General features: G+C 40.1%; 1 pseudogene; it reads right to left on the bottom strand.

The window, feature by feature from the left end:
• The window catches only part of LOC128626987 (RNA transcription, translation and transport factor protein-like), a 117241-nt pseudogene extending 92855 nt beyond the window's left edge, over nucleotides 1-24386 (bottom strand).
• Nucleotides 24387-24949: the final 563 nt, after the last annotated feature.

Below are 24949 nucleotides of genomic sequence, written 5' to 3'. Positions count from 1 at the left end.
CAAATGAGGAAAAAAAACCTGGAACTGTGAAAACACCAGAGTTGGACCCAAAGAGGGGGCATCCCAATAGCTGAGAAACAGAGATAAATTTTACTTTGCTGTTATAGAAAAACTTCAAGATATTGCATATATGTATTACTATTTTTACATTATTCTTACATCTTCTATCTGAATAATATTTATGTATTCCTCTTCTTTCTGATTAGTCTTCTTTGCATGGCTGGTTATGTTGTATTATAAGACAGGTATCCCCTGTCCTCTCTTTCTTAGTGGACTGCTAATTTACTGTCCTTCACTTCACCTGTGTTCCATTAGCACACTACTGAAAATCTGATACTCCCTATTCATGGTATCTAGATCTCAGAGATTCTGTTATATGATTGTTGCTCTAATATTACTGTAAATAATAGCTGTTTAATACTATTGAAAATACTACACAACACCCCTCCCAGATCTCAGCCCACTTCATGCTTTTCTGAACTATATTACTATAGTGGTTAACTCTATTCTCTCACACATTACACCTATTTACTATCCTTTATTCTCACCTTACCTCAGAATCTGACCTCCCACAACCTCACTGCTTTCTAGATCCAACTCACAATCCTTCTCTCCCAAACAACAGCTGTATCTTCTTTCCATCTTTTATAAAAAGTGGTTAGTTGGGTGGTATATCACAGTAAACACGATGATAGCCAGAGGATCTCCTATCTTTTCCTTACCAGCTGCTACTGTAAATAGCATAAAATACTTTCTTGCTGTCTTAAACCATTTTGCCTTACCCCTCCAACTTATCACAAAAAGAGTAAGTAGAAATGGTGAATACCTGGATACCCAAAGGAGACTGTACCACTGAATCTCACAGCTATTCTACTACAGAAGTTCACACCATAAACCCAGGAAGTCAGAACAGATGAGAATAAGAAGAGTCTCACAAACAATGGGAAGACAAAGAAACAATCTCCAAATGAAAGGAAAGAATGAAACCTCAGAAAGAATGCTAAATAAAATACAGGAAACTCAACTATCAGATATTGAGTTCAAAGCAATGGTTATCAGGAAGATCAAAGAGCTCACAATCAGCTACCAGAAACTACAGGGGAGCTACAATGAACTCGCTGGAAACTATATCAACATGAACAAGAAAATAGAAACTATCAACAAAGGCCAAGAGGAAATGAATAATACAATTTCGGAACTGAAGAACTCAGTGGAAGGAATCAAAAGCAAGATCAATGGAGCAGAATCAATCACCTGGAGAACAAAATTGAAAAAACCATGCAGAAAGAACAAGAAAAGGAAAAGAGGCTCAGAAAGAAGGAAGAGGAATTAAGAAAAATACAGGACAATATGAAATACAATAATACCTGAATGATAGGGATACCACAAGAAGGAGGAAAAAAGAAAGGGATAGACAACCTATTTGACAAAGTAATGATGGAAAACTTTTCTAATTTGATGAGAGAAAAAGTGACACAAATCCAGAAAACACAGAGAGTTCCAATCAAGAGGAACCCAAAGAGACCCGGTTCAAGACACATCGTCATTAAAATGGCAAAATTCCAAGACAAAGAGAGAATCTTAAAGGCAGCAAGGGAGAAAAGGTAATAACATACAAGGGAGCCCCAATAAGGTTAGATGCTGATTTCTCAATGGAAACACTCCAAGCAAGAAGAGAGTAGCAAGAAATATTTCAAGTAATGAGAACCAGAGAGAGGCATACAACCAAGGCTACTTTACCCATCAAGGCTGTAAACCAAGATAGAAGGCGAAATAAGGAGCTTTCCAGACAAAAGAAGTCTAAAAGAAGACACCTCCACCCAACCAGCTCTGCAAGCCATGCTAAAAGTCCTGCTTTAAAAAAAAAAGAAAGAAAGAAAAAGAGACAAAGAAACAGGGGAACATAGGTATAAAAATTAAAATGAATAAGTACCTGTGAGTAATAACCTTAAACATAAATGAAATAAATGCTCCAATTAAACAACATAGAATAGCTGAATGGATAAAAAAAAAGCATGACCCACAGATATGCTGCCTACAGGAGACCCACCCCAGGACAAAAGACCTACACAGATTAAAAGTAAAGGGCTGAAAACAAATTTTCCAGGCCAATAAACAGGAAAAAAGGGGAAGCAATACGCATATCAGACAAAATAGACTTTCAAAAAAGAGCTATAAAGAAAGACCCAGAAAGTCATTTTATAATACTCAAGAAAAGAATCCACCAAGAAGACATAAACATTGTAAATATATATGCACCCAACATAGGAGAACCCAAATATATAAAGAAAATCTTAGAGGACTTCAACAAAGATATTGACAGCAACACAATTATAGCAGGGGATTTTAACATCACACTGTCAAGAATGGACAGATCTTCCAAACAAAATATCAACAAAGATATTGTGGCATTGAACAATACCCTAGATCATATGCACTTAACTAATATATATATAGAGCCCTTCATCTCCCAAAAGCTAAATACACATCTTTTCAAATGCACATGGAACATTTTCAAAGATAGACCACATAATAGGATGCAAAACGAGCCTCAACAAATTCAAGAAAATTGAAATCACACCAAGCATTTTCTACAACCACAGAATACTGAAATTGGAAACCAACAACAAAGTAAAAAACCCAAAACAACCAAAATCATGGACATTAAATAGCATGCTATTAAACAACAAATGGGTTGAGAATGAAATTAGGAAAGAAATCAAAAAGTTTCTGGAAACAAATGAAAATGAACTCACGACAACTCAAAACTTATGGGACACAGCAAAGGTAGTCCTGAGAGGGAAGTTCATAGCCATCCAGGCCTACCTAAAAAAGATAGAAACATTTCAAACAAACAACCTAACCCTATGCCTACAAGAACCCAAAAAACGACAACAAAGACAGCCCAGAGCAAGTAGAAGGAAGTAAATAACCAAGATCAGAGCAGAATTAAATGACATAGAGATTAAAAGCACCATTCTAAGGATCAACGAATCCAGGAACTGGTTTTTTGAAAAAATAAACAAAATTAACAAACCTTTAGGCAGGCTCATCAAGAAAGGAAGAGAGAGGACCCAAATAAACAATCAGAAATGAAAGAGCAGCTATTACAACTGACCCCACAGACATACAAAGGATTGTAAGAAATTACTATGAAGAACTGTATGCCAAGAAATTTGAAAACCTATGTGAAATGGACAAATTTCTAGGAAAATATAATCTTCCAAAACTCAATGAAGAAGAAGCAAAAAGGCTAAACAGACCAATAACAGCAGAAGAAACTGAAGAAGTAATCAAAAAAACTCCTGACACAAAAAAACCCTGGACCAAATGGTTTCACAGGAGAATTCTACAAAGTATTTAAGGAAGAGCTAACCCCTATCCTTCAGAGACTATTAAAAAAAATTCAAAATGATGAAAGACTCCTAAACCATTTTTATGAAGCCAACATCATCCTAATTCCAATCCCAAATAAAGATACAACAAAGAAAGAAAACTTCAGGCCAATATCGCTGATGAACATAGACGCTAAAATCCTCAACAAAATATTGGCAAATCCCATCCAACAATACATTAAAAATATCATACACTATGACCAAGTGAGACATCCCAGGAATGCAAGGATGGTTCAACATTCATGAATCAGTAAATGTAATATACCACTAAACAAAAGCAAAGACAAAAATCACATGATCATATCAATAGATGCAGAAAAAGCATTTGATAAGGTACAGCACACATTTATAATAAAAACACTCAGCAAAGTGAAGATAGAGGTAGCATTTCTCAAGATAATAAAGGCCTTATATGAAAGACCTACAGACAAAATCATACTCAATGGGCAAAAACTAGAATCCTTTCCACTAAGATCAGGAACAATACAAGGTTGTCCACTTTCACCACTTCTATTTAATATAGTCTTGGAAGTCCTAGCCACAGCATGAGACAAGGAAAGGAAATAAAAGTCATCCAAATCAGAAAGGAGGAAACAAAACTGTCACTGTTTGCAGATGACATGATAGTGTACATGAAAAATCCTATAGACTCTACCCAAAAACTGCTCGACCTAATAAAGGAATTCAGCAAAACAGCAGGATACAAACTCAATATCCAGAAATCAAAGGCATTTTTGTGTACCAACAATGAAACAGCAGAAAGAGAAATCAAGATAAAAATCCCATTCAATATAGCAAAAAGAAAAGTAAAATACCTAGGAATAAACCTAACCAAGGAGGTAAAAGGCCTATATGCAGAAAACTACACAGCACTGAGGAAAGAAATCAAGGAAGACACAAACAAATGGAAACATACACTGTGTTCATGGATTGGAAGAATTGCCATCATCAAAATATCCATACTACCCAAAGCAATTTACAGATTCAGTACAAGACCTATTAAAGTACCAATGGCATATTTCACAGATATAGACCCGAAACTTTATAAATTTATATGGAACCATAAATGACCCCAAATAGCTGTTGCAATTTAAGAAAGAAGAGCAAAGTAGGAGGAGTCACAATATCTAATACCAAACTGTATTACAAGGCTACTGTAATCAAAACAGCCTGGTACTGGCATAAAAACAGACACGTAGACCAGTGGAACAGAACAGAGAGCCCAGAAAAAAACCCGAGCATCTATGGTCAATAACTTTTCAACAAGAATAAAAGCAACATAAAATGGACTAAAAATAGCCTCTTCAACAAATGCAGTTGGGAGAACTAGACATGCAAAAAAATGAAACTCAAGTACCAACTTACACCATACACAAAAATACATTCAAGGTGGATAAAAGACTTAAATAAAAGCTGTGACATCATTAAAGTCCTAGAGGAGAACATTGGCAGAAAAATCTCAGATACCTCATGCAGCAACTTTTTTACTGATATGTCCCCTAGAACAAGGGACAGAAAGGAAAGAATAAACAAATGGGATCTCATAAAAATTAAAAGCTTTGCACAGCTAAAGAAAATGGTATTAAAATAAAAAGAGAACCAACTGTTTGGGAAAACATATTTGCCAATGATACCTTAGACAAGGGTTTAATATCCAAAATATACAAAGAACTTACATGACTCCACTCTAAGACAAACAACCCAATTAAAAAGTGGGCAAAGGACTTGAACAGATACTTCTCCAAAGAGGACATATAGAGGATCCAGAGACACATGAAATGATGCTCAATATCAATAGCTATCAGAGAGATGCAAATTAAAACCACAATGGGATATTACTTTACACCTGTCAGAATGGCCATCATACACAAATCAAACAATAATTGTTGGAGAGGTTGTGACGAAAAGGGAACCCTACCTCACTGTTGGCAGAATTGCAGACTGGTACAACCACTATGGAAAACAGTATGAAATTTTCTAAGAAAGCTAAAAATGGATTTGCCTTTTGACCTGGGGATTCCACTGCTAGGATTATATCTTAAGAACCCTGAAACACCAATACAGAAGAACCTATGCACCCCAATGTTCATAGCAGCACAATTTACAATAGCCAAGTGCTGGAAGCAATCAATGTGCCCATCAGTAAATGAATGGATCCAAAAACTGTTGTACATTTACACAATGGAATTCTATACAGGAGAAAGAAAGAAGGATCTCCTACCCTTTGTGATAGCATGGAGGGAACTGGAAAACATTATGCTAAGCAAAATAAGCCAGCTGGTAAAAGACAAATACCACATGATCTCACCTTTAATAGGAACCTAAACAACAAAACAAACAAGCAAGCAAAATATAACCAAAGAAACTAAAATAGAGAACAGGGGGACAGTGACCAGAGGGGAGAGGATTTCAGGGAAAAAGGGGAAAGGTTTACAGGAACAAAAGTTATAAAAGACACATGAACAAAAACTAGGGGTGGTGGAAATGGGAGGAAGGTGAGGAGCACTGGGGGGGTGTGGGCAGGGATGGGAGTGAAATACAGAAAACTGTACTTGAACAACAATTTAAAGAACTAAATTTTAAAAAAGAAAAATTGTAAACTTGAAACTTTTATTGATTTATTACTCTATATCGCTTCTATAAATGCAATACAAAATAAATAAATCAAAACTCCTTCACATATTTCTTTGGTTCTTTTTCTGAAATTCAAAAACCAAAACCTGGGCTAAAATAGCTAATCCAAAAAAAACATGAACTTTCAAAAAAAAAAGAACCCTGGAACTCTTTTTTAAAAAAATATTTATTTTTCTTTTTTTTTAAATTTTATTGATTATGCCATTACATTTGTTCTATTTCCCTCCCTTCATTCTCCTCCACCCTGCACATCCCTCCCCCACCATTTCCCCCCTTTTAGTTCATGAACAGGTGTCTCAAATTCTTTAGATTCTATATTTCCCATACTATACTTACCCTCCCCCTTATCTATTTTCTATCTACTGTCCATGCTACTTATTTTCTGTACCTTCTCCCCCCTTCTCCTTCTCCCACTCCCCTGTTGCTAACCCTCCATGTGATCTTCATTTCTATGTTTCCACTCCTGATCTAGCTGTCCTCTAAGTTTGCTTTTGTTTTAGGTGTGGTTGTTAATAACTGTGAGTTTGTTGTCCTTTCACTGTTCCTCTTTTTTATCTTCTTTTTCTTAGATAAGTCCCTTTAACATTTCATATAATAAGGGCTTGGTGATGATGAACTCCTTGAATTTGATCTTATCTGAGAAGCACTTTAGCCACCCTTCCATTTTAAATGAAAGCTTTGCTGGATAGAGCAATCTTGGTTGTAGGTCTTTGGATTTCATCACTTGGAATACCTCTTTCCAGCCCCTTCTTGCCTGTAAGGTCTCTTTTGAGAAATCTGCTGACAGTCTGATGGGAACTCCTTTGTAGGTGATTGTCCTCTTATCTCTTGCTGCTTCTAGGATTCTCTCCTTCATTTTAATCTTGGCTAATGTAATTCTGATGTGCCTTGGTGTGTCCAACTTCTTGGGTCCAACTTCTTTGGGATTCTCTGAGCTTCCTGGATTTCCTGGAAGCCTATTTCCTTTGCCAGAATGGGGAAGTTCTCTTTTATTATTTGTTCAAATAAGGTTTCCTCTCGTGACTGTTCCTCTTCCCCTTCTGGTACCCCTATAATTCAGATGTTGAAACATTTAAAGATGTCCTGGAGGTTCCTAAGCCTCTCCTCATTTTTTAAAATTCTTGTTTCTTCATTCTTTTCTGTTTGGCCATTATTTGCTTTCTTCTGGTCCACTTGATTGATTTGAGTCCCAGTTTTCTTTCCATCACTATTGGTTTCCTGTGTATTTCTTGTCATTTCAATTAGTTTGGCCTTCATATGTTCCTCTAATTTGTGATTAAAATCAACCAGGTCTGTGAGCATCCTTATCACCAGTGTTTTGAACTGTGCACCTGAAAGTTTGGCTATTTCTTTGTTGCTTAGAGTTATGGGCTGTGAGGCTTTGAGTTCTTCTTGAGCAATATTTTGGTCTGTTCGTGCCTGTTATGTATGAAGAGCGAAGCCTTAGGTGTTCACCAGGGCGGGGCCACCCAGGTCGCTGGGTTGTGATGCTATATGTGGGGCAGGAGTCAAAGGGGGGCAATAATGGTCCCCTGTGCTGCTTACCACTGCTGGGGCCTGTGCGGTCCATCTCACTGCTCGCTTCTTCACTGGTTTATTTGCACACGAATGTGTGACCATAGTCAGACTGCCACCTTGCACCCTCAGTGGGTCTGTCCGCTGCTACCCCACACTTGGGATCTGCCCATGGCTGCCTGCATGCCTGGGTTGCACTATTGGGTTGGTCCAGTGGATCTTTCCTGCCCGACCCTGTTCCGCTGCTGGCTTCGCCCCTCTTGCCAGTCTGGCTGAAAGGTTCATTGTTGTCAGACTTCCATATAGATCAATTTTCTGTGGTTTGGCTGCATTTTTGTTGCTAAAACTTTGTTGTTTTTAAACTTGGTTGTGCAAGAAGGCATAGTGTTTCCACCTATGCCTCCATCTTGGTGGAAGTCCCATAATAAACTCTTCATATGTCTATAGAAGGTGGCTTTGGAAAGAGCATATAAGTGTACATGATAAGGGCCTGGCATAACCCTGCACTTAGTCTGAACCATTATGAGGGTGTGACCTATTCTTTTCCTTCCCACTGCAGCAGTTGGCCTACCCCTGCTGCCCTTCAGCCTCACATTACCATCACCAACCTGAGTTTTACAGAGAACATATTGCCAGAATTTATAAAGTGAGCACCACACAGTTAGGTGTGCAAAAACTGATGAGAGCACCCTGATGAGAACACCCCATTTCCTATTATCAGGCTTTTCTTTTTACTCTCTCTGAGCTTAACTGCTACACCATTGGAAGATATGCAGCATTGGCGAGACAGAGAATTTCACATTCAAACTTGAGCCTGCCACTGATAAAAGCTGAGAACTTAAAGTGGAGAACTTATTGATTTGTATTCTCATTTATAACAACATGATTAGAAAACACATCAAAGGGTCACTTTTAAACATTTTAATTAAATGTTTAAATTTAATTGGTATAATATTAGTTTTTAAAATTATAAATATTTCAAGTGTATAATGCTATAATAAGGCATATGTACATTGTGTTGTGTCTACCACCCAAAGTCAAGTCTATTAATGTTTCCTTTCAAAGTTAAATGTGGGATGAGTTATTTTTTTCAATAATGTTATTTTAAAATACTGTATTGTTAGCCATTTAAGAACTTTCATTGGCCCGGTGGCTCAGTTGGTTTAAGTGTTGTCCATTCCACCAAAAGATTGTGAGTTCAATTTTTGCTCAGGGCACATACCTATGTTGTGGGCTTGATCCCCACACAAGGTGCACAGGAAAGACAATTAATGTTTCTCTCTCATATTGATATTTCTCTTCAACTCTTCAACTCTCTCTCTTCCCCTCCCTATATTTTCTTTCATTTTTCTCTAAAGTCAATGAAAACATATTTCCAGTTGAGGATTAAAAATATTTAAAATGACAAATAGGACAAGTTTGATATTGAAGACATTTACAGACCATTTTAAGCAAAAACTGCATTTCATGCATATTTTTGTATACGTGGAATACTTTCTTTTTTCCCATTTTTTAGATTTTATTGTTGTTCAAGCATAGATGTCTGCCTTTCCCCCTCACCTATCTCCCCAACCCTATTTTCTAAGACAAATCTTCTACTGGGCAACAAATCAAGTCCCAATAAACTTTTAAAATATCTACCATATTATCTGACTTCAATTGTAATAAACTTGAAATCCAGAATCAAGAAAATAAAACAGAAAAAACACAAGTAAGTGCCAATTAAACAACATATTGTAAACAACTAATAAATAAAAAATTCTAAAAAGTCACAAAATCTTCCTTAAAACTCATGAAAATAGAAAAACAACTTAACTAAATCTTAGATACAGAAAAATTATTTATAAGTGTTTGGGAAGATGGCAATGAAGTAAGACAAAGAGGATTCCGCTTCCCCCCACACACGGGAGAAAAATCTGGCTGATCTACAGAGGAACACAGCAAATAGCCAACGGTGCCCCAGCATATTGGAAAATAGGAGTTCAGAAACTGTAGTGGACACTGAAAGACCAGACTGTGAGGAGATGGCTGCAGGTCAATAAGGTCCAAGGGAATAGCTCAGAGGCCGCAGGCTGAGGCTCCTGCCTCTGCTGGGCCGTGCCAGGGCCCAGGCTGGGTCTGCCTCGAACTCTTTGGGAGCTGAGGGCTGGCAGCGAGGTCCTTGGGAGAGAGCTGGGTCATCTGCACCCTCCCTACCTGGGCGGGCACAGTTTGAAAGACTCCAGGAGAGATCTGTTTGCTTACAGTGTTAGAGAGAGGAAGGGACACAAGGAAGCAAACAAGGGGGCATTGATCACCCACGGAGCTTGTGGTCGCTGGCTTGGGAGAATTGAGAGTCGCCCTTGTACTTCCCCCTGGCACTGGGAAAGGGTCACACCCAAGCTTGCAGGACCAGGGAAGCCTGCCCTGGAGTGTGTGCCTGCACCCCAGCCCATGGAGTTGACTCCTGGGGTGAAAAGAGCTCTAAAGAGGACCTGGATTCCCTTGGTGGGGCACTGGGGAGAGGTGCCAGTCTGGATTTTGGGAAAGTGCTCCTGAGACTGGCTGAGTAGACTGAGAAGGGAGAAATGCCACACCAATGGCCCCTCAGCCTGCTGCAACCAGTAAGACCATAAAAAAAGGTTTGGCCAGCTGAAAAGCAACAAGAGGTGGGGTTTTTTGTTGTTTGTTTGTTTGTTTGTTTTTAAGTAATCTTTTATTATTTTAACTTTATTATTGTTTTATCTTTCAATACATTTTTCCTCTCTTTCTTTCTTTCTTGTTTTATTCTTTCTTCATTTCTTTCCAAACTTATCACTTTTCTCTCCATTCTGCTGCCTTTCCCCCCCGCACACAACTGAGACAAAAAACTTGGAACTTCGAAAAGACTGAAGTTAGACACAAGAAGGGGGCATCCCAACAGTAATGATAGAGAGACAAATTTTACTTTGCTATAGCAGAGAAACTACAAGTAACTGCATATTTGTATTATTTTTTATTATTCTTACATCTTTTATTTTAATAGCATCTTTGTATTCATCCTCCTTTTGTATAGTCTTACTTGCCTTGGCTGGATATATTGTATCAGTTGACAGGTTTCCCCTGTCCCCTCAATCATAGTGTATTGCTAATTTACTGTCCTTTACTTCCCCTTGCCCAGTTAGCACACTATTGAAGGTCCAATACTCCCTAATCTTGGTATATCACAGATTCTGTAATATGATTGTTGCTCTAATATTATTTTAAATAATAGCTGTTACATACAATTGTAAATACTACACAACGCCCCACCCCAGATCTTAGCCCACTTCATTGTTGCCTGAACTATTATACTGTAGTGGTTAACTCTATTCTCTCTCACACTACACCTATTTACCATCCTTTATTCTCAACTTACATAAAATCTGACCTCCCACAACCTCACTGCTCCCTAGACCCAAATCACAAACCTTCCCAACCCAAAAAGAGCCTTATCTTCTTTCCATCATTTCTAAAAAGTAGCTGGTTGGGTTGAAGATTACATTTATCACTATATATAGCCAAAGGATCTCCTATATGTTCTGTACCAGCTGTTACTGTAAATATCATAGAATACTCTTCTGCTGTCATAAACCAATTTGCCTTCCCCTCCAGCTTATCACACACAAAAAAAGAGTAGGTGGAAGCAGAGAACACCAGGATACTCAAGGGAAGAGGAAAACCAACAACAAAGGAAACACCAACAGATAACGACAGAAGAAGGTGAAGGAGGGAGTAGAAATCACACAAACCTCAACCTAAGACCTATCTGGAAATACAACTAAACAGTGGATAAACTACCCAGGTCAAACAACTGAACAAGAACAAAAGAGAACCCTCAAAACCATATACATGCAGAAGAACTAGTTTCAATGCAACCCACCCTCATGAGCACAGCAAATTAAAATGGGTAGTGGACAGAGAGACCATCAGTCCACCAAATGGTGGGAAGGACCCACAAGAGAAAGATGCAAAAATAACTAAAACCCAAAGACAAACTCAGAGCCAAGGTAAAGGACAGCCCAAGACCAGCGAGCTGGGGAGATCAAGGAGACTACACCACTGAATCTCACAGGTATTATACCACAGAAGTTCACACCATAAATCCAGGAAGCCAGAACAAATCAATTTAAGAAGTTGAAGCTAACAAGAAGAGTCTCACAAACAATGGAAAGACAAAGAAACAATCTCCAAATGAAAGGCAAGAATGAAACCTCAGGAAGAATGCTAAATAAAATACAGGAAACTCAACTATCAGATATTGAGTTCAAAGCAATGGTTATCAGGAAGTTCAGAGACCTCACAATGAGCTACCAGAAACTACAGGGGAACTACAATGAACTCACTACAAACTACATCAACATGAAAAAGGAAATAGAAACTATCAGCAAGGGCCAAGAGGAAATGAAAAATACAATTTCTGAAGGAATCAATAGCAGGGATCGATGAAGCAGAAGATCAGATCAGCAAGTTGAAGGACAAAGTAGGAAAAAAATCCCAGAAAGATCAAGAAAAGGAAAAGAGGCTCAGAAAGAATGAAGAGGGGTTAAGAGAAGTGCAAGACAATATGAAATGTAATAATATCCAAATGATAGGGATACCAGAAGCAAAAGAAGAAGAGCAAGGGGTAGAAAAACTATTTGAAAAAGTGATGATGAGAAACGTCCCTAATTTGATCAGAGAAAAAGTCACACAAATCCAGGAATCGCAGAGAGTCCCATTCAAGAGGAACCCAAAGAGGCCCACTTCAATACACATCATCATCAAAATGGCAAAATTCCAAGACAAAGAGAGAATCTTAAAGGCAGCAAGGGAGAAAAGGTAATAACATACAAGGGAGCCCCAATAAGGTTAGCTACTGACTTCTCAATGGAAACACTCCAAGCAAGAAGACAATGGCAAGAAATATTCCAAGTAATGAGAAACAGAGGCCTACAACCAAGGCTACTTTACCCAGCAAGGCTCTCAATCAAGATAGAAGGCCAAAGAATGAGCTTCCAAGACAAAAGAAATCTAAAAGAATTGCCTCCACCAAACCAGTCCTACAGGAAATACTAAAAGGACTACTTTAAGGAAAGGAAGGAAAAGTGAGAGACAGAGAAGAACACAGGTACAAAAATGGCAATGAATAAGTACCTATCAATAATAACCTTAAACATAAATGGATTAAATGTTCCAATCAAAAGATTCAGAATAACTGAATAGATAAGAAAGCATGACCCTCACATATGCTGCCTAAAAGAGACCCACTTCAGGACAAAAGACCATCACAGACTAAAAGTGAAAGGCTGGAAACAAATTTACCAAGCAAATGGACAAGAAAAAAAAGCTGGGGTACCAATTCTAATATCAGACAAAATAGACTTCAAAAAGAGGGCCATAAAGAGAGACCCAAAAGGTCACTTCATAATACTCAAGGGAAGAATCCACCAAGAAGACATTAGCATCGTAAATGTATATGTACCCAACATAGGAGCACCCAAATATATAAGGAAAATCTTAGAGGACTTCAAGAAAGATATTGACATCAACACAATTATAGTACGGGATTTCAACACCCCACTATCAAAAATGGACAGATCTTCCAAACAAAATATTAACAAAGATATTGTGTCATTAAACAACACCCTAGAGGAAATAGACTTAACTGATATATATATATATATATATATATATATATATATATATCGAGGGCTTTATCCCAAAGAAGCTAAATACATATTTTTTTCAAATGCACATGGAACATTTTCAAAGATAGACCACAGGATAAGACACAAAATGAGCCTCAACAAATTCAAGAAAATTGAAATCATATGAACCATTTTCTCTGACCACAAGGGACTGAAATTGAAAACCAACCCCAAAGAAAAAAACCCAAAGCACCCAAAATTATGGAGACTGAATGGTATGCTATTAAACAACGAATGGGTCAAGAATGAAATTAGGGAAGAAATCAAAACGTTTCTGAAAACAAATGAAAATGAGCTCACAACAACCCAAAATTTATGGGACAAAGCAAAGGCAGTCCTGAGAGGAAAGTTCATAGCAATACAGGCCTACCTAAAGATGATAGAAACATTTCAAACAAACAACCTAACCCTACGCCTGCAAGAACTCGAGGAACAACAACAAAGACAGCTCAGAGCAAGCAGAAAAGAGGAAATAACCAAGATTAGAGCAGAACCTAATGACATAGCGACTAAAAGCACAATTCTAAGGATCAATGAATCCAGGAGTTGGTTCTTTGAAAAGATAAACATAATAGAGAAGCCTTTAAGTAGGCTCATCAAGAAAAGAAGAGAGGACTCAAATAAACACAATCAGAAATGAAAGAGAAGAGATTACAACTGATACCACAGAAATAGAAGGGATTGTAAGAAATTACTATGAAGAACTGTATGCCAAGAAATTTGAAAATCTAGGGGAAATGGACACATTTCTAGAAAAATATAATCTTCTAAAACTTAATGAAAAGGAAACAGAAAATCTGAACACCAATAACAGCAAGAGAAATTGAAGCAGTAATCAAAAAACTCCCATCACACAAAAGCCCTGGACCAGATGGTTTCACAGAAGAATTCTACAAAGCATTTAAGTAAGAGCTAACCCCTATTCTTCACAGACTATTCCAAAAAACCCAGAAGGATGGAAAAACTCCAAAATTCTTTTTATGAAGCCAGCATCATCCTAATTCCAAAACCAGACAGAGACACAACAAAGAAAGAAAACTTCAGGCCAATATCGCTGATGAATATAGACACTAAAATTCTCAACTAAATAGTGGCAAATCGCATGAAACAATATATCCAAAAGATCATACACCATGACCAAGTGGGATTCATCCCAGAGATGCAAGGATGGTTCAACATTCACAAATCAGGGACTTCCGCCAAGATGGAGGCATAGGTGGATCTGCCGTGCCTTCTCACACAAGCAAGTTTAGAGACAACTAAATATTAGCAACAGAAAACACAGCCAGAACACGGAAAATTGAACTTTTCGGAAGTCCGTTAACAACAAATTCTTCAGCCTGACTGGTAAGGGGCGAAACCAGCAGCTGGTGAAGTGGGGTTGCACAGGAGGACTGGGTCAGACGGACTCAGGCTCCGAATCCAGACGCGCAGAATCCAGGCCCAGGGTTGGACCTAGTGAGCGACCGAGCGAGCCACCAGGCAAGCGACCGCAGGGGAGACAGCAGGGGAGCGGTGCTGCATGTTGACTGAGGTTGCGCATTTGTGCACGGGTGGACAGGCGAGAGAGTGGGCAGTTGGACAAGGGCCGGGTGGGGCCCTCGGCACGGCAGTGGAGGGCGCCGCCATTTCCTTGCTCTGACCCCACCTCCACATACAGCATCATATCCCCAGTGACTCTGAGTGGCCCGGCCCAGGTGAACCACCTAAGGCGCCGATCCTCACCCAGCTGTGAGAAACAGCAGAGGGGGTCGCCATTTCCCCACTCTGACCACGCCCCCACATACAGCATCACAACCCAGCGACCTGGAAGTCCAAGGCGCCACTTCTCACACTTAAAGGGCCAGAACAGACCAAGAATGGTGCAAGAAAATCTCAAAGCCCCAGAGCCCATAGATCTAAGTGATGAAGAAATAGCAAAACTCTCAGACGCACAGTTTAAAACATTGGTGATCAGGATCCTCACAGAACTGGTTGATTATACTGACAAATTAGACAAATATATGAAGGCAAAACTAATTGAAATGAATGGAATTGCACAGGACACCAATAGCAATGAAAAGGAAACTGGGACTCAAATCAATGGAGTGGACCAGAAGAAAGCAAATAATGGCCAAACAGAAAAGAGTCAAGAAGCAAGAATTCAAAGAAATGAGGAGAGTCTTAGGAACCTCCAGGACATCTTTAAATGCTCCAACATCCAAATTATAGGGGTACCAGAAGGGGGAAAGTCACAGCCACCAGTGGAAAACTTATTTGAACAAATAATAAAGGAGCATTTCCCCAATCTGGCAAAGGAAATAGACTTCCAGGAAATCCAGGAAGCTCAGAGAGTCCCAAAGAAGTCGGACCCAAGAAGGAACACACCAAGCACATCATCATTACATTAGCCAAGATTAAAATGAAGGAGAGAATCCTACAAGCAGCAAGAGATAAGGAGACAGTCACCTACAAAGGAGTCCCCATCAGACTGTCAGCAGATTTCTCAAAAGAGACCTTACAGGCAAGAAGGGGCTGGAAAGAGGTATTCCAAGTCATGAAATCCAAAGACCTACAACCAAGATTGCTCTATCCAGCAAAACTTTCATTTAGAATGGAAGGACAGATAAAGTGCTTCTCAGATAAGATCAAATTCAAGGAGTTCATCATCACCAAGCCCTTATTATATGAAATGTTAAAGGGACTTATCTAAGTAAAAGAAGTTAAAGAAACATGAACAGTGAAAGGACAACAAACTGACAGTTATTAACAACCACACCTAAAACAAAGGCAAACTAAGAGGACAGCTAGATCAGGAGTGGAAACATAGAAATGAAGATCTCAAGGAGGGTTAGCAACAAGGGAGTGGGAGGAGGAGAAGAGAGGAGGAGGTACAGAAAATAAGTAGCATAGACAGTAGATAGAAAATAGATGGGGGGAGGGCAAGAATAGCATGGGAAATATAGAATCTAAAGGACTTGAGATACATGGTCATAAACTAAAGGGGGGGTGATGGTGGGGATGGGGGGTAGGGTGGAGGGGAATGAAAGGGGGAATAGAACAACTGTAACAGCACAATCGATAAAAAAATTTAAAAAAAACATTCACAAATCAGTAAATGCAATACATCACATAAACAAAAGCAAAAACAAAAACCACATGATCCTATCAATAGACTCAGAAAAAGCTTTTGATAAGGTACAACACCCATTTATGATAAAAACACTCAGCAAGGTGGGAAAAAATGGAGCATTCCTCAACATAATAAAGGCCATTTATGAGAGACCTACAGCCAACATCATACTCAATGGGCAAAAACTAAAAGCTTTTCTACTAAGATCAGGAACAAGACAAGGATATCCACTTTCACCACTTCTATTTAATATAGTTTTGGAAGTTTTAGCCACAGTAGTCATGCAAGAAAAGGAAATAAAAGGCATCCAAATAGAAAAGGAGGAAACAAAATTGTCACTGTTTGCAGATGACATGATAGTGTACATGGAAAACCCTATAGACTCTACCAAAAAAACTGTTCAAACTAATTAATGAATTTGGCAAAACAGTGGGTTACAAAGTCAATATCCAAAAATCAAAGGCATTTTTGTATACTAACAACGAATCAGCAGAAGCAGAAATCAAGAAAAAATCCCATTCAATATAGCAAAAAGAAAAATTATCTGGGAATAAACCTAACCAAAAAGGTAAAAGAACTGTATGCAGAAAACTACACAGCACTGAAGAAAGAAATCAGGGAAGACACAAGCAAATAGAAACATATACCTTGTTCATAGATTGGAAGAATTAACATTATCAAAATGTTCATACTACCCAAAGCAATATACACATTAAATGCAATACCTATTAAAGTACCAATGGCGTATTTCACAGACATAGAACAAACACTTCAAAAATTTATATGGAACCATAAATGAGCCCAAATAGCAGCTGCAATTTTCAGAAAGAAGAACAAAGTAGGAGGGATCACAATACCTGATATCAAACTGTATTACAAGGCCACTGTAATCAAAACAGCCTGGTACTGGCATAAAAACAGGCACATAGACCAATGGAACAGAACAAAGAGCCCAGAAATCAACCCGCCACTCTACAGTCAATTAATATTTGACAAAGTGGGCAGTAACATAAAATGAAGTAAAGATAGCCTCTTCAACAAATGGTGTTGAGAGAACTGGACAGCTACGTGTGAAAAAATGAAACTTGAGCACCAACTTACACCATACACAAAAATAAATTCAAGGTGGATAAAAGACTTAAATATAAGCTGTGACACCATTAAAGTCCTAGAGGAGAACATTGGCAAGAAAATCTCAGCTATTTCACGCAGCAACATTTTTACTGATATGTCCCCTAGAGCAAGGAATATAAAGGAAAGGATAAACAATGGAATCTCATCAAAATAATAAGCTTCTGCGGACTTCCGCCAAGATGGAGGCATAGGTGGATGTGCCGTGCCTTCTCACACAACCAAGATTAGAGAAAACTAAATATTAGCAACAGAAAACACAGCCCGAACACAGAAAATTGAACTTTTCGGAAGTCCGTTAACAACAAATTCTTCAGCCTGACCAGTAAGGGGCGAAACCAGCGGCTGGTGGAGCAGGGTTGCACAGGAGGACTCGGCCAGACACACTCAGGCCCCTGGAATCCAGGCGCAGGGTCAGACCTAGTGAGCGACCCAGCGAGCAACCAGGCGAGCGACCGCGGGGGAGACAGCCGGGCCCAGGGCTGCGTGTTGACTGAGGTCGCGCATTTGTGCGAGGGTGGACAGGCGAGGGAGTGGGCGGTTGGAATGAACCGGCAGGTCCCCACGGCAAGCGGCAGTGGAGGGCGCCGCCATTTCCCTGCTCTGACCCCATTTCCACATACAGTGTCATAACCCAGCGACTCTGAGTGGCCCGGCCCAGGTGAGCCACCTAAGGCACTGCTCCTCCGCACCCAGCTGTGAGAAGCGGCAGAGGGGGTCGCCATTTCCCTGCTCTGGCCACGCCCCCACATGCAGCGTCACAACCCAGCGACCTGGGAATCCAAGGCGCCACTTCTCACACTTAAAGGGCCCGAACAGACCAAGAATGGCGCAGGAGGATCTCAGAGCCCCAGAGCCAATAAATCTAAGCGATGAAGAAATAGCAAAACTCACAGACGCACAGTTTAAAACATTGGTGATCAGGATCCTCACAGAACTGGTTGATTATACTGACAAATTAGACAAATATATGAAGGCAAAACTAATTGAAATGAATGGAATTGCACAGGACACCAATAGCAATGAAAAGGAAACTGGGACTCAAATCAATGGAGTGGACCAGAAGAAAGCAAATAATGGCCAAACAGAAAAGAGTCAAGAAGCAAGAATTCAAAGAAATGAGGAGAGTCTTAGGAACCTCCAGGACATCTTTAAATGCTCCAACATCCGAATTATAGGGGTACCAGAGGGGGAAAGGCACAGCCACCAGTGGAAAACTTATTTGAACAAATAATAAAGGAGAATTTCCCCAATCTGGCAAAGGAAATAGACTTCCAGGAAATCCAGGAAGCTCAGAGAGTCCCAAAGAAGTCGGACCCAAGAAGGAACACACCAAGGCACATCATCATTACATTAGCCAAGATTAAAATGAAGGAGAGAATCCTAGAAGCAGCAAGAGCTAAGGGGACAGTCACCTACAAAGGAGTCCCCATCAGACTGTTAGCGGATTTCTCAAAAGAGACCTTACAGGCAAGAAGGGGCTGGAAAGAGGTATTCCAAGTCATGAAATCCAAAGACCTACAACCAAGATTGCTCTATCCAGCAAAACTTTCATTTAAAATGGAAGGACAGATAAGGTGCTTCTCAGATAAGATCAAATTCAAGGAGTTCATCATCACCAAGCCCTTATTATATGAAATGTTAAGGGGACTTATCTGAGAAAAAGAAGTTAAAGAAACATGAACAGTGAAAGGACAACAAACTCACAGTTATTAACAACCACACCTAAAACGAAAGCAAACTAAAAGGACAGCTAGATCAGGAGTGGAAACATAGAAATGAAGATCTCAAGGAGGGTTAGCAACAGGGGAGTGGGAGGAGGAGAAGGGGGGAGAAGGTACAGAAAATAAGTAGCATAGACAGTAGATAGAAAATAGATGGGGGGGGCAAGAATAGCATGGGAAATATAGAATCTAAAGGACTTGAGACATATGGTCATAAACTAAAGGGGGGGTGATGGTGGGGATGGGGGGTAGGGTGGAGGGGAATAAAGGGGGAATAGAACAACTGTAACAGCATAATCAATAAAAAAATTTAAAAAAATAAGCTTCTGGGTGGATAAAGAAAACAGTATTAAATTAAAAAGACAACCAACTGTATGGGAAAACATATTTGCCAATGATACTGCAGACAAAGGTTTAATCTCCAAAATATACAAAGAACTTACACAACTTCACTCTAGGAAGACATCTAACCCAATTAAAAAATGGGAAAAGGACTTGAACAGACACTTCTCTAAAGAGGACATACAGAATATCCCGAGACACATGAAGAGATGCTTAATATCTTTAGCTATCAGAGAGATGCAAATTAAAACCACAATGAGATACCACTTTACACCAGTCAGGATGGCTATCATAAACAAAGCAACAAACAACAAATGTTGGAGAGGTTGTGGGGAAAAGGGGACCTTAGTTCACTGTTGGTGGGATTGAAGACTGGTACAACCATTATGCAAAACAGTATGACATTTTCTCAGAAAAATAAAAATCGACCTGCCTTTTGACCCAGCAATTCCACTCCTAGGATTATATCCTAAGAATCCTAAAACATCAATTTCAAAGAGCCTATGCACCACAATGTTCATAGCAGCACAATTTACAATAGCCAAGAGTTGGAAGCAACCTAGGTGCCCATCAGTAAATGAATGGATCAAAAAATTGTGGTACATATACACAATGGAATTTTATTCAGCACAAAGAAAAAAGGAGCTACCACCATTTGCAACAACATGGATGGAACTGGAAAGCATTATGTTGAGTGAAATAAGCCAGGTGTTCAAAGACAAATACCATATGATCTCACCTTTGACAGGAAGCTAAACAACAAAACAAACAAGCAAGCAGAATAAAAGCAAAGGCAATGAAATAGAGAACAAGGGGGCAGCGATCAGAGGGGGAGGGGAGGGAATTTAAGGGGAAAAGGGGGAGGGATTTGGAGGAACAAGTATGGAGAACACAGGGACAATAACTAAGGGGGATGGAGATGGGAGGGAGGTGGGGAGCTCGGGGAGAGGTGAGCTGGAATGGGAGAAATAGACAGAAAACTATGCTTGAAAAATAACTAAATAAAAATTTTTTAAAAAAGTTTGTTTTGTCTATTTGTGGTCTTTGTGGTTTCATGTAGATTTTAGAATTATTTGTTCTAGTTCTGAGAACAATGTCATTGGTATTGTGATAGGGGTTGCATTGAATTTGTAAATTGCTTTGGGTAGCATGGATATTTTAACAGTATTAAGCTTTTCAATCCATGAGCCAGGTACTTTATATGCTGTGTCACATATGGCAAGCATGACTACAAGGGACAGAAACTTCAAAGTACCAGTCGTTTAAGCAAGGAAGTTGTTTATTTCTTACCACACAGAAGACGCCTGAGCCAAGCATGACAGGGCTGTTGGAGCAGTTTCATGCAGTCAGAAGCCCAGGTTCCTCCTATCTTTCTGCTCTGCCATACTCAGCAAATAACCTCCACCTAGTGATCTAAGATAACTGCATTATTTCCAGCCATCATGCTTACATCCCACAGTGGAAGGAGGAAGAGAAAAAGAAGGATGCACCCTATACTCTAAGACACTTCTCAGAAGTTTCTGGATATGTTCACTCACATCTATGGCCAGAACTCATCCACATGGCCATATCTAAATGTGATGAAAATAGGGAAACAGACTTTCTAATCCAGGCACCCGTGTTCCCAACTAAATTCAAGGTGATGGAGAAAGAAGAGAATAAACAGTAGAGGGGAACTTAACCATCTCTGTTACACATACCTAATTCTAATAAGTTCCAATAATTTCTAAAATTTAAATCTTATTTATATATTTCTGTTAAGTATCCTGATCATACAGTGTAAAATTCTAAATGACATGTGCCAAAACATGTCCCCCACTTTCTCCTGGCCTCATGGGGGAGCAAAGGTCTCCAGGTCTGCAGTTCTCAAAGTGGGTCCTTGGACTAGCCTAGCATCAGAGGAATTTTTTTTAAAAAGCAGATTTTCAGGCCCCTGCCTCTATCTGGGGTTGAGGCCAGGAATCATGTTTCAGCCATGCCTTGGGGTTTCTAAGTCAGCTCAAGTCTGAAGGCACAATACACCCTGCTTCAATGGAAGCACTACTGACAGCTCATTCTTTCTTGCTGCTGCTTCACTGAGTGACACTCAGAACCACAGACAACTCCCCTCTTAACAGCTTGATTGAGAAATAATCATACCCTCATATCACACCACATAAAATGAACTCAAGTATAGGATGCACTCAAATATACTCACACTCGTGCATCCATCCACATAATCAGTTCTGGGACACTTTGATCATTCTTTTTAAATTTAATTTAATTTTCAAATAGTGCCTCAAACATTTTATGAAGGCCTCTCCTCCATTCCTGCCTCCCCCCGCCACTTCATGGTCCTCACACCCAGACCACCACTGCGTTTCCTTCTCTAACCTCTTGTTGGTAAACAGTGAGTTGTGAACAGATGTGCTCTTTACCCACACACATGGGTGAGGGCAGGCTGCACTCTCACAGTTTTGCACTTTGCACATTTTCCCTATCTCCTCTGTGTGGTGATAGGGCTCACCTGGCCAGCCCCTCAGGGTCTCAGGGGCTCTGTGTGTAACAGGCTCCCACACAGCAGAAGCAGGACCAGTGAGTCTTTGGACATCCCCGTCCCAAAGTTTATTCTGTCAGTGGTCAGCTCTGGACTGCCAGCTAGGTGGGGGGTAATGACATCCCTTCTCCCACGCTTCCATTCCCCAGATCCAGAGGCCAGGCTGGGCTCCAATGGGACATGAACTCCGTGATGGCACTGATCTGTTAAGTCTTTCCAACTGTGAGACTTTGAGCTCTCTGGGGTCCAGGAGGGGTCTGTGTGAGATGTGTCCTCACAAATGTTTGCCCCTGCAGCCATATCAGTAACTCTAGACCTCAGGTACTTACTGCACTTTCTGGAGCCTCAGTTTCCTCTTCTGTAGGATGTGGACAGCATTATTCACCTCACATTGAGCAGGATACATTGAGAGACAGCCATGACATTAGGGAAGCAGAAATGTTTTCCTCTCCTCTCTTCTGAAAAGAGGAAAAGTAACCTTGAATACAATTTAGCATTCCAAGCTCTCAGAACCGGATTAATCTTCACAGCCCATTTTGCTCCCATTTTGCTCCATGTTGTGACAGCTGCCGGCAGGAGGCACAGCACACCAGAGCTGAAAAAAGCCCTGCCCTCCAAGACACTGAGCCAGGACAGGGCCCAGGACTTGGCCAGAGGAGTGCAGAAAATTTAGTTAAAGATTTTTTTGGGCACAGGCAACCAAGAGAAAAAGAGACTTCATCAAAATTAAACACTTTGGTGCATCAAAGACACTACCAAGGGAGTGCACAGACCACCATAAAATGGGGAAAATATTTGCAAATCATAGTTCTGACCAGGGTCTAATCTAAAATATACACAGAACCCCTGAAACTCAACAGCAAATGGACAAACAACTTGATTCAAAAATGGGCAAAGGACTTGAGTAGATATTTCTCTCAAGAAGATATGCAAAAGGCCAATAAACACATAAACATAATGCAAATCAAAACCACTTCACACCCATTAAGGTGGTTAGAATCACAAACATAGAAAATAAATGTTGGCAAGCATGTGGAGAAACTAGACCCCTCCTGGACTGCTGTTGGTATATAAAATGCTGCAGCTGCTGTGGGAGACAGTCTGGCTGTTCCTCAAATGGTTAACAGAGACCTTGGGGCCCACCAATCCCACATATATATAAAAATGTGTACATAAATGTTCATAGCAGCCAAAAAGGGGAAGCAACTCAAATGTCCATCAACAGGGGATGGATAAAGAAATTGTGGGCTATCCATACAATGGAGTGGTATTCAGCCATACAAGGAATGAAGCTCTGACACACTCTACAAAGTGTATGAACTAGAAAACATTATGTGAGTGAAAGAAGCCAGACAAAAAAGCCACATAGTGTATGATTCTATTTACATGAAATATCCTGGATAGGCAATTACAGAGACAGAAGAAGGACTAGTGGTTGTCAGGATCTGGGGGAGGTGGTGGGAAATGGAGAGTGACTGCTTGATAAGGCTTCCCCCTGCTCCACTTCTCCAAACTGTATTAAATCAAGAAGCAATGATGATAAATCTCTAGAAGACAGTCGGTTTGGGGGATTCTGCCCTTGAAAACATGGCATTTGATTTCCAGACACATGCCAGAGCATACTAAACAGGTGAGAGGCTAAAACCCTAAACTGACCTTCTTCTGACCTTTCCCCAGTCTGTGGTCTGTTTTGTGTCCACTGTGGCATCATTCATTTTTGTCTGTAGCTCCCTGAGCCCTCTGTAGACAGTAATTGCAGAATTGGAACAACTCCATTAGAAGTTGCCAGCCCTATGTCAAAGCCAGTAATATGCTTGTCTAAAGCAGCAGGCAAGTCTTCTTGTGTTGAGTTTTGTTAGCACCTGTGTCCTGTGCTGGGGCTCCTGAGTCATAATGAGAACTGGGCTGAGGATGGAGGGGAGCAAGAACAACACCACCTGCCTCAAATAGGATCATTTACATCCAAACGGTTCAGGACCCTGTGTTTGTAGTTGCATTGTCAGTATTTTTTATTTGTGGTTGCATTGTCAGTATTTTTTGTGCTGTCAGGTACAAGTCTTTGTATTTTCAGCGTTATGTCTGTTTTCTAGTCCAACGGCTAAAGCTTCTTGAATCTTCAAAGGATGGCTGAGATCTCTTAGATACTTTTCAAGGAACCTGGGCAAGTCACTGCTGTGGGTATTTCTTAAATAATCTCTTTCTTTTATCTGGTAGTGTCTGTTTTTCTGCTCTTCAAGCCAAACCATAAAGTTTCTAAATTCTGTTTCATCTTTGAAGTTGAAGCAGCAGGTCGTGGTAGTTGAGGGCCATCAGCTTCACAGGAACATGGTCTCTGGACTCCAGCCAGGGAAGCTAGATCTTCTTTTAAAAAGATGAGAATGTTCTGGAATTAGTGGAGGTGCCTGCAGAAGTCTATGACTGTGCTAACAACCACTAGATTGTATGCTTTAAAATGAGCATTTTATGGTATGTGAATTATGTCTCAATTTAAAAAAAAAACTTTGTGGGTTAATGTGAAAATATTGTGCTCATGTTCTTGAAATGTTGGCCCTGCAGCACCCCTCTCCCCTAGCTTCCCACTGCCAGAACATTGTTAAACATTTCTGCCCTGTTTCCAGACATTTTCAGCTTTCTGTTGAATTCATGTTCTTGTTCATTTCTCCCTGTGACTCTTTCTCTGGGAAGGGGCACGGAGTGGACAGGGTGAGAAACTACAATGTGGCAGACAGGAGAGTGTCTGCAGAGAGGCAGTGCAGCTGGGGGACTGCGCTGTGCAGGCTAGGGTTGGCAGTATTCACTGTCCATTGGACCCTCCTGTGTGGCCCCAGGGCAGTGACACCAAAGGAGAGTTGGGTCTGCAGCAAGACCAGTCT

This window comes from Artibeus jamaicensis, unplaced genomic scaffold (genome assembly GCF_021234435.1).
Source record: "Artibeus jamaicensis isolate MK-2021 breed Jamaican fruit bat unplaced genomic scaffold, CSHL_Jam_final contig_264, whole genome shotgun sequence".
NCBI classification, from domain to species: Eukaryota; Metazoa; Chordata; class Mammalia; order Chiroptera; family Phyllostomidae; genus Artibeus; species Artibeus jamaicensis.
The sequence above is the reverse complement of the archived record's forward strand: the minus strand, read 5'-3'. Positions and strand labels throughout refer to the sequence as shown.